Consider the following 12,522-nt stretch of genomic DNA (forward strand, 5'->3'; position numbering starts at 1 on the left):
TATATATATATATATATATATATATATATATATATAACATGTACAAGGCGGTTCAATGTATTATTATTATATAACATTTATATATATATATATATATAATAACATGTAAAACTTCAATGTATTATTATTATTGTTATTATTATTATATATTACTATATTATTTTAACCTAATATATAATATATATATATATAATAACATGTAAAAGGCGGTTCAATGTATTATTATTATATTATATATATAAGAGCCTCAGAACCTATTATTATAACTTATAATATATATGTGTGTGTGTGTGTATATATTATAGGCTATCATTTAATTATCTACAAAAGTTAAATACAACAGAAATCACGTTCTCGTGAGACAGTAACCATAGCAACAGGACAGTACACCCACATAACATAAGTACTGTCATTATTGATCACTTTATTACACATTTACACATCGCAAATATATCTAAAAGAGTTCTGCATAAAACCTGTAGCCTATAGCTTGTTGAGATTCTACGCGCGCCAGTATATATATATATATATATAGACACATGATAGGCTACATTTATTCACATTAGCACACATATAAGTCATGTGACACAATAAAAGCCCTCGTGAAGTAGCTAACGCAGATCTGTAATCATCAGATTGCTATTATCTGACGGTTTGTGAATTCAAACAGCTGACCTAAACACAAATCCTACAGGTCTGATTGATCGTCTGTCCAGTTATCTTTACATTCACAGGCACATTGCATAAACACACCGCAACCAAAAGAGCCTTCCCGATTTTTAATGACAAATCAGTCATCCCAGATCTAAATGCGGAGCCAAACAAATTCCCGAATTGAATTCACTTCCATGTTCTCTCCATCCGCGCGTTTCCTCTCATTCAGCTGTGACTTAACTCTGAGGAGCTGAGAACAGCTGATAGCGAATGCCACTGAGAATAACTGTGCCTTGAGTTGAGTTTTTAAATCACTGCACTCCCAAAAACGACCCGTTTGACTCATATGCTACTTGTAATGTCTGAATCAGCCCCGTCCATAAAGTCCGTCGGTCTGTAGAGGAACGCAAACTCGCTGATGCTCGACCTCATTCTCACATCAAGCTAAACGCCTTCACCAGAGCCTGCAGCAAGTGTGCATGTCTACAAGCATCTCTGTGGAGTGTCTCCGAGCAGAAAGCGTGCAGCAGTACTGACCAGCTCGTCCCAGGCAGGGCTGCGGGTGTACTGGCCATCAGCCTCCATGTTCTCCTCCGCGCTCTCTCCGCGCTCTGTCCGCGCTCTCTCCGCGCAGATCAAGCGCTACAGACGCGTCTGGTCGGACAGGCTTTGCTTTGCGTCTCCTACAGCGAGTGTTACTGCCCCGTCCCCCTCCTGCCCGCTCAGCAGGGTCTCCCAGAGGCTGAGCCACGTGATAAATGTCAAATCCCCAGCAGGGACCCGAGCGCTATCCCTGACGCTATCCTGCTTTTTACACATTATAGCACAAAACAACAACAACTCGATAGCAATGACCATCACTAGAAAAACAGGCTTTTGCGATTGTTCAGAAGGACATGTTCACTTGTGCACAGTTCAGCTACTCTACGAACAACATGAAATCACAGATGCTTTGACTTTATTTGATAAAAGATTGCATGGTATTAATACAGTAGCCCGTAAAGAGTTTCGAGTCAATAATTCATATTTGAACATTTTCATCAAATAATATAATATAGGCCTAATTATCTAATGCAACGAGACAATGTCAAATTATTCAGCCTAAGATAGTTTTGATTTATTTATTTGTTTGTTTGTTTATTTTTTATTTATTTGTTTGTTTGTTTTTTATTTATTTTATGATAGTTTATATATATATTATGTTATTTTTATTTTATTTTGTATTTAAATTAATTTTATGATAGTTTATATATATATATATATATATATAATGTTATTTTTATTTTATTTTGTATTTAAATTTATTTTATGATAGTTTATATATATATATATATATATATAATGTTATTTTTATTTTATTTTGTATTTAAATTTACAGTTTTATTTTATTTTATTATTTCATTTAATATCATTTTATTTGAACATGCTTCGTTGTTGTAAAGTTTAGATACCCTAAGTCAATCCAGTTACCTAACCTAACTAGATTACACAAATCTTCGAGATATGCTCAGCAGAAGTCATCCCTAGAAACCAACGCTTCTGAAAAGACTCCACAGGTTTGTTTGCTGCGTTCAATGATCGGAACCCATACCAAGCATCCGCCCGTTCCACACGGAAGACCTATTAACTGGACCGTTTCTGTCCATCACATGAATGCTTCCGTCTCGAGCTGCCCGCTGTTGGTGTAAACACCCCTGACGCGAGCATACTCCGGTGTAGCCGGTAAATGCGTGACAGCGCTTTCCAAGGGTTCAGGATGCATTCGCCTATTTTACTGCGAGGAACAGCAGCAGCAGCTGTTGCTGCGAGGAGGATTCTCCACATACTGGGGCCCGGGAAGAGCGGAACTGCAGCGCACGTGAGGTCAAACTCCTGTTTATCACCTCTAATAAAGCCTTTCTTGGATTTATAGATTGTTATTAGCTGGTTTAGAGTTCAACCTTTCACTCGTAGCATTACATTATTCACTCACAGGTCAAAAATACAGCTGTAGATGCAGTAAACAATGCACAAATCTGGACATAAATCTTCTGTTGCAGATGCATGCCTCATTATTATTATTATTTCCTCCTTAGGCTTTCTGTTCTCAATGTCATATATGTATGTTTCTACCAAGAGCAACTAAAAAACACAACAGATGCCTTTGTGTGTTTGCACACACTTGGTGAATGAATGCTTTTGTTTTGTATTCTGTCTTCAGATATGTTTATGTTCTCTAAACAATCAGCGGTTCTCTAAATCTTGAGATCTTAAAGGTAAGTGCCTGCTCTGTTGACCAGGATTGTTTGTAAGTGGATACTCCATGGTGTATGTTTGTTCATGTTGCAATTACTTTGTTTTGCTGTTTAATTGAACCCTTTTTTCCCCTCCACAGGTGACACTGGAGATGGGCGCGATCTCGTATGTGCTCAAAACTCCCAGAAGTCCAGAACTTGTGCCAGTAGATCACAGTATGTGCCAGCTGCAACACTGTGGTTAGTCTGCTAGGACACCTGTGCGAACCTGAGGAGAGCTAACTTCACACTGTACGTCCATTAAAAGTCGCCAGCTGATTTAAAGTCATTGCAGAAACAGCTCGTAAGCGTCACGTTAGTTCTGAGAAGTTGTTTAGCTCCATTTTATGCACGCGCCACTTTGGATTGATATTCTTTTGAAATCCTTTCTAGACTTTTTTTTTTTTTTTTACTTTTGCTAACCAAAACAATCAAACTAAAATAATTGTATGTGCAGACGCTTAATCGGGGTGTTTAAAGCAAATGCACAAAAGAATCAATTAACACGAGTTAAAGATCAGAGATATAAAAAAGTGTAGTTATGTATTGTAAATATACCTTTGCAGTCAGAGTCATTAGGTCCAGTGCTCCTGGTTTTAAAGCATTTTGATGATTAACTGTGTACATAGCTTTAGACAGAGTCCAAGCTTATAGTGCTGCATCAGATTCCATCACTTGTGCTTGTTTTAGCTGTGTGGAGTGATGGATAGGCAGCAGACGTGGACGTCTTGTTTAAAGGTGGGCTGCTTGTGGGGGCTGGGTGTTAACTAGAGCAGCTCACGGCTCTCCTGGGCCCTGCGCTCATTTTCAGACCTATATAACAAGCTTTGTGTGTCAGGCAAACGAGTCCCAGTTGACCAGCCTTTATGTCTGAATGGGAAATGTTTTGGACTGGATGATCAGCTATTCTTAGAGGCTTTCTCTGTTCAGAAGTCGATCTGATAGTGTATAATTTAAGCAATTAGCTACAGGAGGCCATGCTATATTGAGAATGTATGGCTGAAGAATGTGTTCTGCGCATCATTTGCATTATAGCACAACCTCAAATGGATTATTGCATTAATGGTTACTGCATAAAAAACGTTAAGCGCAAACACTTAAACTTAAATTGAATTAAACGCATTCCTTAAAGACTTAAGAATGGCTTTGTCGATTTTTCTGTTGAAACATTATCAAAGGTATTATCAGAAAGAAAAAAAAATTTGCATTTAGTTTGCGTCACGCATGATCTGCTTGCTATCACCAGTCAGTTGCAGGTGGTGTTGGGGTGAGATATTTATTAATTTTATAAACCTTTAGGAGTAAATATCTAAAAGTTTAATTTAATTTGTTTTAATTTTATTTATTTAAAATATTTCCTTTCACATTTTAATGTAATGGTTTCATTTCATTTATTTTATTATTCTTTTGTTTTATTTTATTTTATTTTTTGTTTTAGTATTTTACTCAGATTTTAGTATTAATTGGATACAAAAAAAGGGTGCTTCTACTAAATACTGAGCAAAGGGTCTGAATACTTAGGACCATGTGATATTTCAGTTTTTCTTTTTTAATAAATCTGCAAAAATGTTAACAATTCTGTGTTTTTCTGTCAATATGGGGTGCTGTGTGTACATTAATGAGGAAAAAAAATTAACTTAAATGATTTTAGCAAACGGCTGCAATATAACAAAGAGTGAAAAATTTAAGGGGGTCTGAATATTTTCCGTACCCACTGTATATATGATTTCTGCTATATTCCAGTTGACAATGATTTTTAATAGTTCTAGTTTTAGTTAACAATAACAACGCTGAAACTGTTTTGATTTAATTGAATATTTATAGCACAATTATTCTGCTGGTCCCTGATATTAGGGGTGGGCGATCTTACCAAAGTATCATATCACGATCTTGTCTCACGAAATCATGATCCACGATCTGAATCGCGATCTTCCCAATTTTGAGATGTACTATTGACAATATCCAGAGTGGAACAAGCCAATGACTTACCTATTTGAACAATTTAAAACACAGTATTGCATTAAACAACCAAAATGGACATTAAAGCCTGATCTTTAAACACTGCACCACTGTATGAATCAAATATACATTGCTTCTTATTAAAGTTATAAAGTGATTCATTCAAGAGCAGTGAGTGATTTTCTCTGTCTTTTGTGGTTTGATTAACATTAATGATACAGACAGCAGTAGGTTTATTACCTGCTGTCTCTTTAAGACCAAATGCACGGATCTAATATACTGACATGCATCCGATTTCTTTCCCAATTGTTTGTTCACTTAAGACATAACTGACTGTCTTTTTGTAAATACTTGCCAAGACAGACATTTATACATATTACTGTGTATATTTTACCATTTATGCACGTGCCCGAAACTCCACATATACTTCGCTTGTTCGTGTTAGCGCCGCCTCGGAGCGCGTGCACAGAAAGCACCCAGGGAACAGTCTCTTTCGCAGTTAATGCGCTTTTAATAACTCTTTTAAAAATAAAGCATGTCCCACAATAGACTGCATTTTACGACAATCACATTGCATGATTGGACTACGTTTAGGAGAGGCGAAATCTTACCGCTTGAAATGACTGAAACCGCTTGCGGCACAACTGAAACTAAAGTTTGTTTCATCGCAGTATACTGCTAGCTCACGTTGAGTTGTTTTTTTTAAATACACCTCCACACATGAAAGACACTTAATAGAGATACGTGATATAATTTGACCAGCCACAGTCATCTAATAGGCAGTCATTGGACTACGTTTAGGAGAGGCGAAATCTTACCGCTTGAAATGACTGAAACCGCTTGCGGCACAACTGAAACTAAAGTTTGTTTCATCGCAGTATACTGCTAGCTCACGTTGAGTTGTTTTTTTTAAATACACCTCCACACATGAAAGACACTTAATAGAGATACGTGATATAATTTGACCAGCCACAGTCATCTAATAGGCAGTCATTGCTGTAGTTTTAACCAGGGGTGTCATGCACATATTATTTTTGAGGGGGTATCTCGATTCTCAAATATGCGTAAGTAAATGCATTTTGCACCTTTATAGGTTGTTAGTTGATCTACTGTATAATGGGCGATGGGCAAATAATATTAGTGTAATCGATTAACTACACACAAAATCCGTCTTTTTAATTAAGCAGGCCTACCAGATATGGGTGTCATGCCATAAAATATTTTAATACGATTGACACTGTATTTAGCGTGAATTTAATAAAAACATTGTAAGTTAGCCAATTATAACACTTTCATTGTACAGAAAGAGAGCAAAGAACATTTACATTATCAAAGAACATTCGCATTGACGTCTAGCCAGAGTTCAAGCACTCTCAAAAACTCCAGGTATAATCACTGAAGTTGTTCACACAGTGAAATTAATCTCTTACTTAACTTCATATGCACAACTGCACTTGTTTCTGACGAGAGCAGAATTCAGTCATCTGAAAGCCTCTGATTGGCATTGTTAGTTGATCTACTGTATAATGGGCGATGGGCAAATAATATTAGTGTAATCGATTAACTACACACAAAATCCGTCTTTTTAATTAAGCAGGCCTACCAGATATGGGTGTCATGCCATAAAATATTTTAATACGATTGACACTGTATTTAGCGTGAATTTAATAAAAACATTGTAAGTTAGCCAATTATAACACTTTCATTGTACAGAAAGAGAGCAAAGAACATTTACATTATCAAAGAACATTCGCATTGACGTCTAGCCAGAGTTCAAGCACTCTCAAAAACTCCAGGTATAATCACTGAAGTTGTTCACACAGTGAAATTAATCTCTTACTTAACTTCATATGCACAACTGCACTTGTTTCTGACGAGAGCAGAATTCAGTCATCTGAAAGCCTCTGATTGGCAATTGCATTCATAAGCTCAGCAGAATCGTGTGTGATTGACTGGTTATAATGCTCAACGCTGTCTGTCTCTGCCTCAGCGCCAGCCAGCGAACGCAGATTTGAATTTAGCAGCTAGTGATGTGCCGCATTTCACACTCGTGTGTTTGTATCAAATATAAAACAAATATTATTTGTCTATTTTTCTCTTTTGGAAGCTGCATTCAAAATCCACTTGGCTCAGAAATCTGAGGGGGCACGTGTTTGCCTTCGGTTTGAATGGGCATGATGCCTCTGGTTTTAAAGGCATCATATGATGCGATTTAAATTTTTTCTTTCTCTTTGGAGTGTTACAAGCTCTTGGTGCATAAAGAAGATCTGTAAAAATGCAAAGACTAAAGTCTCAAATCCAAAGAGATATTCTTTATAAAAGTTAAGAGTCAACCACGCCTACCTAAAACGGCTCGTTCTAACACACCCCCACATGTCTATGTCACTGTGTGGGAAGATTTGCATAACGCCGCCCAAATGTTCACGCAAAGAAAGAAGGCGTAACTTTGATTCTCACTGTTGTATTGTTGTTGGCGTGTGTTTCGTTGTGAAAGCGAAACTACTTTGTTTGGCCTTCCAAAAGAGGACGATATCCGCTTCGTCATGCCTGGAGCTGATCCGTGCTGGTCGCTGAAGAAATAAATCAACTTCGCGCTGTGGGTCGCCGGATCGGCTTTCACTGTGGATGAAGCGGAGTCCAGCCCGGGGTCGTCACATGTGGTTGCCGCAAGCCCTCCGGACGCTCCTTCGTCGAATCCGCCGGCCTCGGCTCACTCAAGCCCGCCGTGTGTTTCGTTGTGAAAGCGAAACTACTTTGTTTGGCCTTCCAAAAGAGGACACAACTAGAAATCAGTGGTTAAGTTGTATTTACAACACTGTTCCAGAACAGTTCAACCCAAATATCCAGATGTGTGCAGCACATTTTATGGAGGACTGTTTCCTGATCCTGGTAGAGTAGACTACAATGCCGGCAGTTCTGACTCACAGACTGTAAGTACGTTTTTCATATTTAAAGGATTTGCCACTGATGATTCAAACGTGAGTTTTGAACAGTGTAGAGTTTGTTGTTTGTCATTTCTCTGATCACAAATGCAGACATGGATTTATGTTTACACGGTGCGATGCAATGCAACGCGTAAAAAGACAGTATAAATTCCTATAATCCGTAATTAAGTCCCCACTGGATGCAACAAATGCCTCGTTTATAATGGGTTTTAATGTTTTTGTCTCGTCACTCCGGCCGGGACATGGCATCACAGTATGGTGAGGAGCGTAACATTTCCGTCACACGCTTGAGGTATTCGGCCAGTCACAACGCACTGGATAGCTGGCCAATCACAGCACACCTCGCTTTTTTTTTCTTCTCTTTTTTTCTTTTTTCGTGATGGCAGTTTTTTTTTTTATGCAATAGAAGAACAGCAAATACAATTACAAAGACAAGTAAGAACAAAAGACAATAAGGGTTACAAACAATACTCCAAAGCATACTATGTAAGCTTATAAGACTTACACCATGAAAGAGTCTTACATGCAATAGAATTATTAGAGTTTCTTAAAGAGTTTACATACACATCTTTCCTAAAATAAAAAAGTAGGGAGTTTTCTTTGAAAATGTACACTTATGAATGTAAAATTTAGCAAGATATAGCAATAGATTAATAATACATTTACAGTGAGAAGGGTCTAAATTCAAAGAGTAACCAAAAAATTTTTGGGGTTATACAAAAGTTTGGATATAAATATTTTTTAACAAATTGGAAAAGTCAACCCAGAACACTTTAGAATAAGCATAGTCCCAAAACAACTTATGAATGTAAAATTTAGCAAGATATAGCAATAGATTAATAATACATTTACAGTGAGAAGGGTCTAAATTCAAAGAGTAACCAAAAAATTTTTGGGGTTATACAAAAGTTTGGATATAAATATTTTTTAACAAATTGGAAAAGTCAACCCAGAACACTTTAGAATAAGCATAGTCCCAAAACAGATGATTGATTGTTTCTTCAGACTGAAGGCAAAAGGAGCAATTGGGGGAAATACTATTGTTAAATTTAGCAAGTTTATAATTTACCGGATAACAATTATGGATAATTTTGATAGAGACTTCAACAACTTTATTAGATAAAAATAATTTTTGTCGAAGAAGTCAAAACTCTTCCCATTCTATATCACTAAATATGTTATTCCAAAAACTCACACAAGCAGGTAAAGAAATCTGAGATCTATTAATAATTGAACAAATGTCTTTGTTTGACATGGTATTGAGAACACCTCGCTTTTCAGACCGATGAGCTTTGTAAAAATCGAGGCGTTTCAGAAAGGCGGGGCATAGAGGAGAAACAATAATGTACAGTATGTGGAAAATAATGTGTTTTTGAAACCTTAAACCGCATAAACACATTTCATTACACCAAATACACAAAATAATGTTCTTTTTAGCAACATCATATGACCCCTTTAACATTATTATGAGGACATAAAAGATAGATCGTCGAGATCGATCACTATATAAAATCGACAGATCGCCCACCCCTTCCTGACATGTATAGCTGTTACCCTATCATGTATTTTAGCACAGTTGGAATGACATTTTGACCTATCAGCTTTAAAAATGGAACTATCCATTTCGTAATTATACATGATATTACATCATATATTCTGCTCTTCATTATTCCACCACAGACCAAATGGACATCATTGTGTAGGAAGTCAAGAGAAAGTTACTTGTGGTCAAAAAAACTCTTTCCTCTTGAGTCTTTGGCTTTTCTTTGTGTCCCTTTTTGGGGTCAAGCAGGGCAAAAGGCATTTAGCTCAGCTATTTACAATTTGCTGTGTCATTGACACGCACTGGTCTGAGGTTTTAACTAGTCTCTCTAGTCTGCATCACATGCATTTCTAGTAATTATGTGATTATGGTATTCAGAATGGATATGGGTACTGAGCTAAATTTGGACCATCTGGTGACATATTTGTAGGCCTTGTTCCCACACAATCGGGCATGTATTTACATGTTAACCTAATTATATAGCGACTTGTTTTGTGGTCATCGGAGTAGCCCAGAATTTCCTGCCTTTGACGTCAATGCCGTTTGATTCTTGTACACACATGTGTGCATGGCTGCATCTTCATAACAGACAAGATTTAGAGATTCAGCCCACAAATGGGTTAGGATCTAAAAAAAACAAAAACAGGATTAGTCAAGAGTAGAAGTGAGCTGCTCTGTGAAGTGGGTGAAATGACAGATGAACACTTTCTAAAACACACTACAGATAGGAAGTCCTTCTCAAGACGAAAGAGTGTCACAGACAGTCTTTCTGATTTGATGTAGATGTAGATTTCAGAAAGCTGAGATGAGAAGTTTGGTTGAAGTATGCTGTAGTCCAATGTTAATTGTATGCATTAAATGATCAGTCAACAAATTCTATTTTCAAGATAATGGACTGTTTTCCAGAAAGTTGGCAGAGTTTATTTATTTATTTACTTATCATGATATTCCAAATTTAATAAATGTTTTCTAGGTGTTATTCCAGCTGACATCTGAACTACCCATGATGGAATTTCTCCCCCATATTACGGCCTTCTTGTCACATGACAATAATGGCTGCAATGTTTGTTATATCACCCCATGTTATATATATATATATATATATATATATATATATATATATATATATACACACACACACACACACACACACCGAGAGAGTGCCCTCCACTAATATTGGCACCCTTGATAAAAATATATATAGTATATGCGCTATGTAATAAACCCTTTTGCCAGCTGTGATATTTTGTGACAAAAATTGATTGGTGCTTTTCTGCTAATATAATTACACATAATGCTGCTTATCAAATACTCATTGACAGTATTGGGTTCTAGATTTTCTGCTAATATAATTACACATAATGCTGCTTATCAAATACTCATTGACCATATTGGGTTCTAGATTTTCTGCTAATATAATTACACATAATGCTGCTTATCAAATACTCATTGACCATATTGGGTTCTAGATTTTCTGCTAATATAATTACACATAATGCTGCTTATCAAATACTCATTGACAGTATTGTGTTCTAGAACAGTAACTTGAAGGTTGTTGCACCAGAGAATTAGACTCAGCTCTTGTTCCTGCCCTTATTCTGCACACTGTTGCCGTCTAAGCCCTGTTCTAATAACCTCTAACCCAAATATCATATTCAGATTTAGATCACTTCCTGCAAGGTGCCTCAACTTTTTCCTGTCCTTGCTGTCTCCTTCAGTGTGCTGTCCGAGCTGCAACTGAGGGTCGGATTCTGGTGTTGGAGGGCCTGGAGAAGGCCGAGAGGAACGTGTCGCCAGTTCTCAATAACCTGCTGGAGAATCGAGAGATGCAGCTGGAAGATGGAAGATGGATGCTTTCTCATGTCAGCACAATGCTACGACAAACTCCTGGAGGTGAGGAGAACCATGCTGGATCTGCAGCACTCCCTGTGGTCACAAAAGCAGACTGACCAGTCAAAAAGCTGTACTTTAACTCATGCTTTTTGGCCCTGTTTACACCTGCTTTTAAGAAGCATTTTGGCCAGTCGCATCACAAGTAGACGAGGGTGTTCCCGTTTACACCCGGTGTTTTAATCGCTCTCTTTTGTCCACTTTCCTGATTTCTTTGAGGAGAGGGGTTATGGGCAGGTGTATATATGGGCTTTTACGGATCTTTCCATCTAATATTGCTAAATACAATCTCACACAATTTACATATGAATGCAAAAGGAGACAACAGAAAACGATATGGAGAGCAGCAGCTTTATTTTCTTCTCTGATAGCCACAAAACTACACCTAACGCTGTGAGTTTGTGTTTTAATCAGGACTGGTGAGAGGACATTGTGCTTTTTACATTAATTCATACTTTAAAGCAAACTTATGATTTCAGATGGCAAAGTTGAAATCCTGTCTGGCTAGCGTGCTTCAACAACATGTCCTGTAATGTTTGAGAATTGGGTCAGTAGGGTAGAGAGGAGGTGCTCTTTTGTGGATGTTTGAATGCATTCGACCACGAGTGTCTACACTACAAATGCAAATCGGACAAATGAGATTTCAGCTACCTCTGGAAGTGGTCAGAAGTGGACGAGCTTAAAATTAATCACACCGTTTACACTTGTATTTAGTGTTGTCCACTTGTGATCGGATCAACAAAAATGCATCTTAATATCAAGTGTAAGGTGAAATACAGGGCCTCAGATAGAGATGTTGGTAACATTTTACAATAACTTTATAATATTTGTTAACATTTGTTTACCAGTGTGTACTGTTTGCCATGTTGGTATTGGTCTAATAGGAGCACACTAAAGACGAGCTGGATGCGTGGAAGATTGTTTGGGTGAGTGAGGATTTTCGAGTCATTGCTCTCGGCCTGCCTGTTCCCCGATACAAAGAAACCCGCTGGATCCACCTCTCCGCTCCCGCTTCCAGGCCAGAGACATCAACTACCTTTCCTTCAAGGTGCTTTCAGACACACAGAAGCATGTTATGAATGTGAGATGTACTGATAAATGTGTAGTGTCACTAGTGTCCGGCCTCTAACGGTTTCTGTTTTTTAAAAGGACCAACTAGAGCATCTATACAGAATTGGACCAAATGTGCCTCCTGAAAGGTACAGTCGTTTTCAAACATGGTTTTTCTTTGGCCAAAAACGCTGAAACGATTTTCTCC

General features: G+C 37.5%; 1 pseudogene; it reads left to right on the forward strand.

The window, feature by feature from the left end:
* Nucleotides 1-2,272: 2,272 nt before the first annotated feature.
* Nucleotides 2,273-12,522, forward strand: part of LOC107549736 (von Willebrand factor A domain-containing protein 8-like) — a 54,713-nt pseudogene continuing 44,463 nt past the window's right edge.

The sequence above is a fragment of the Sinocyclocheilus grahami genome, unplaced genomic scaffold (assembly GCF_001515645.1).
Source record: "Sinocyclocheilus grahami isolate Dianchi unplaced genomic scaffold, SAMN03320097.WGS_v1.1 scaffold380.1, whole genome shotgun sequence".
Lineage (NCBI taxonomy): Eukaryota > Metazoa > Chordata > Actinopteri > Cypriniformes > Cyprinidae > Sinocyclocheilus > Sinocyclocheilus grahami.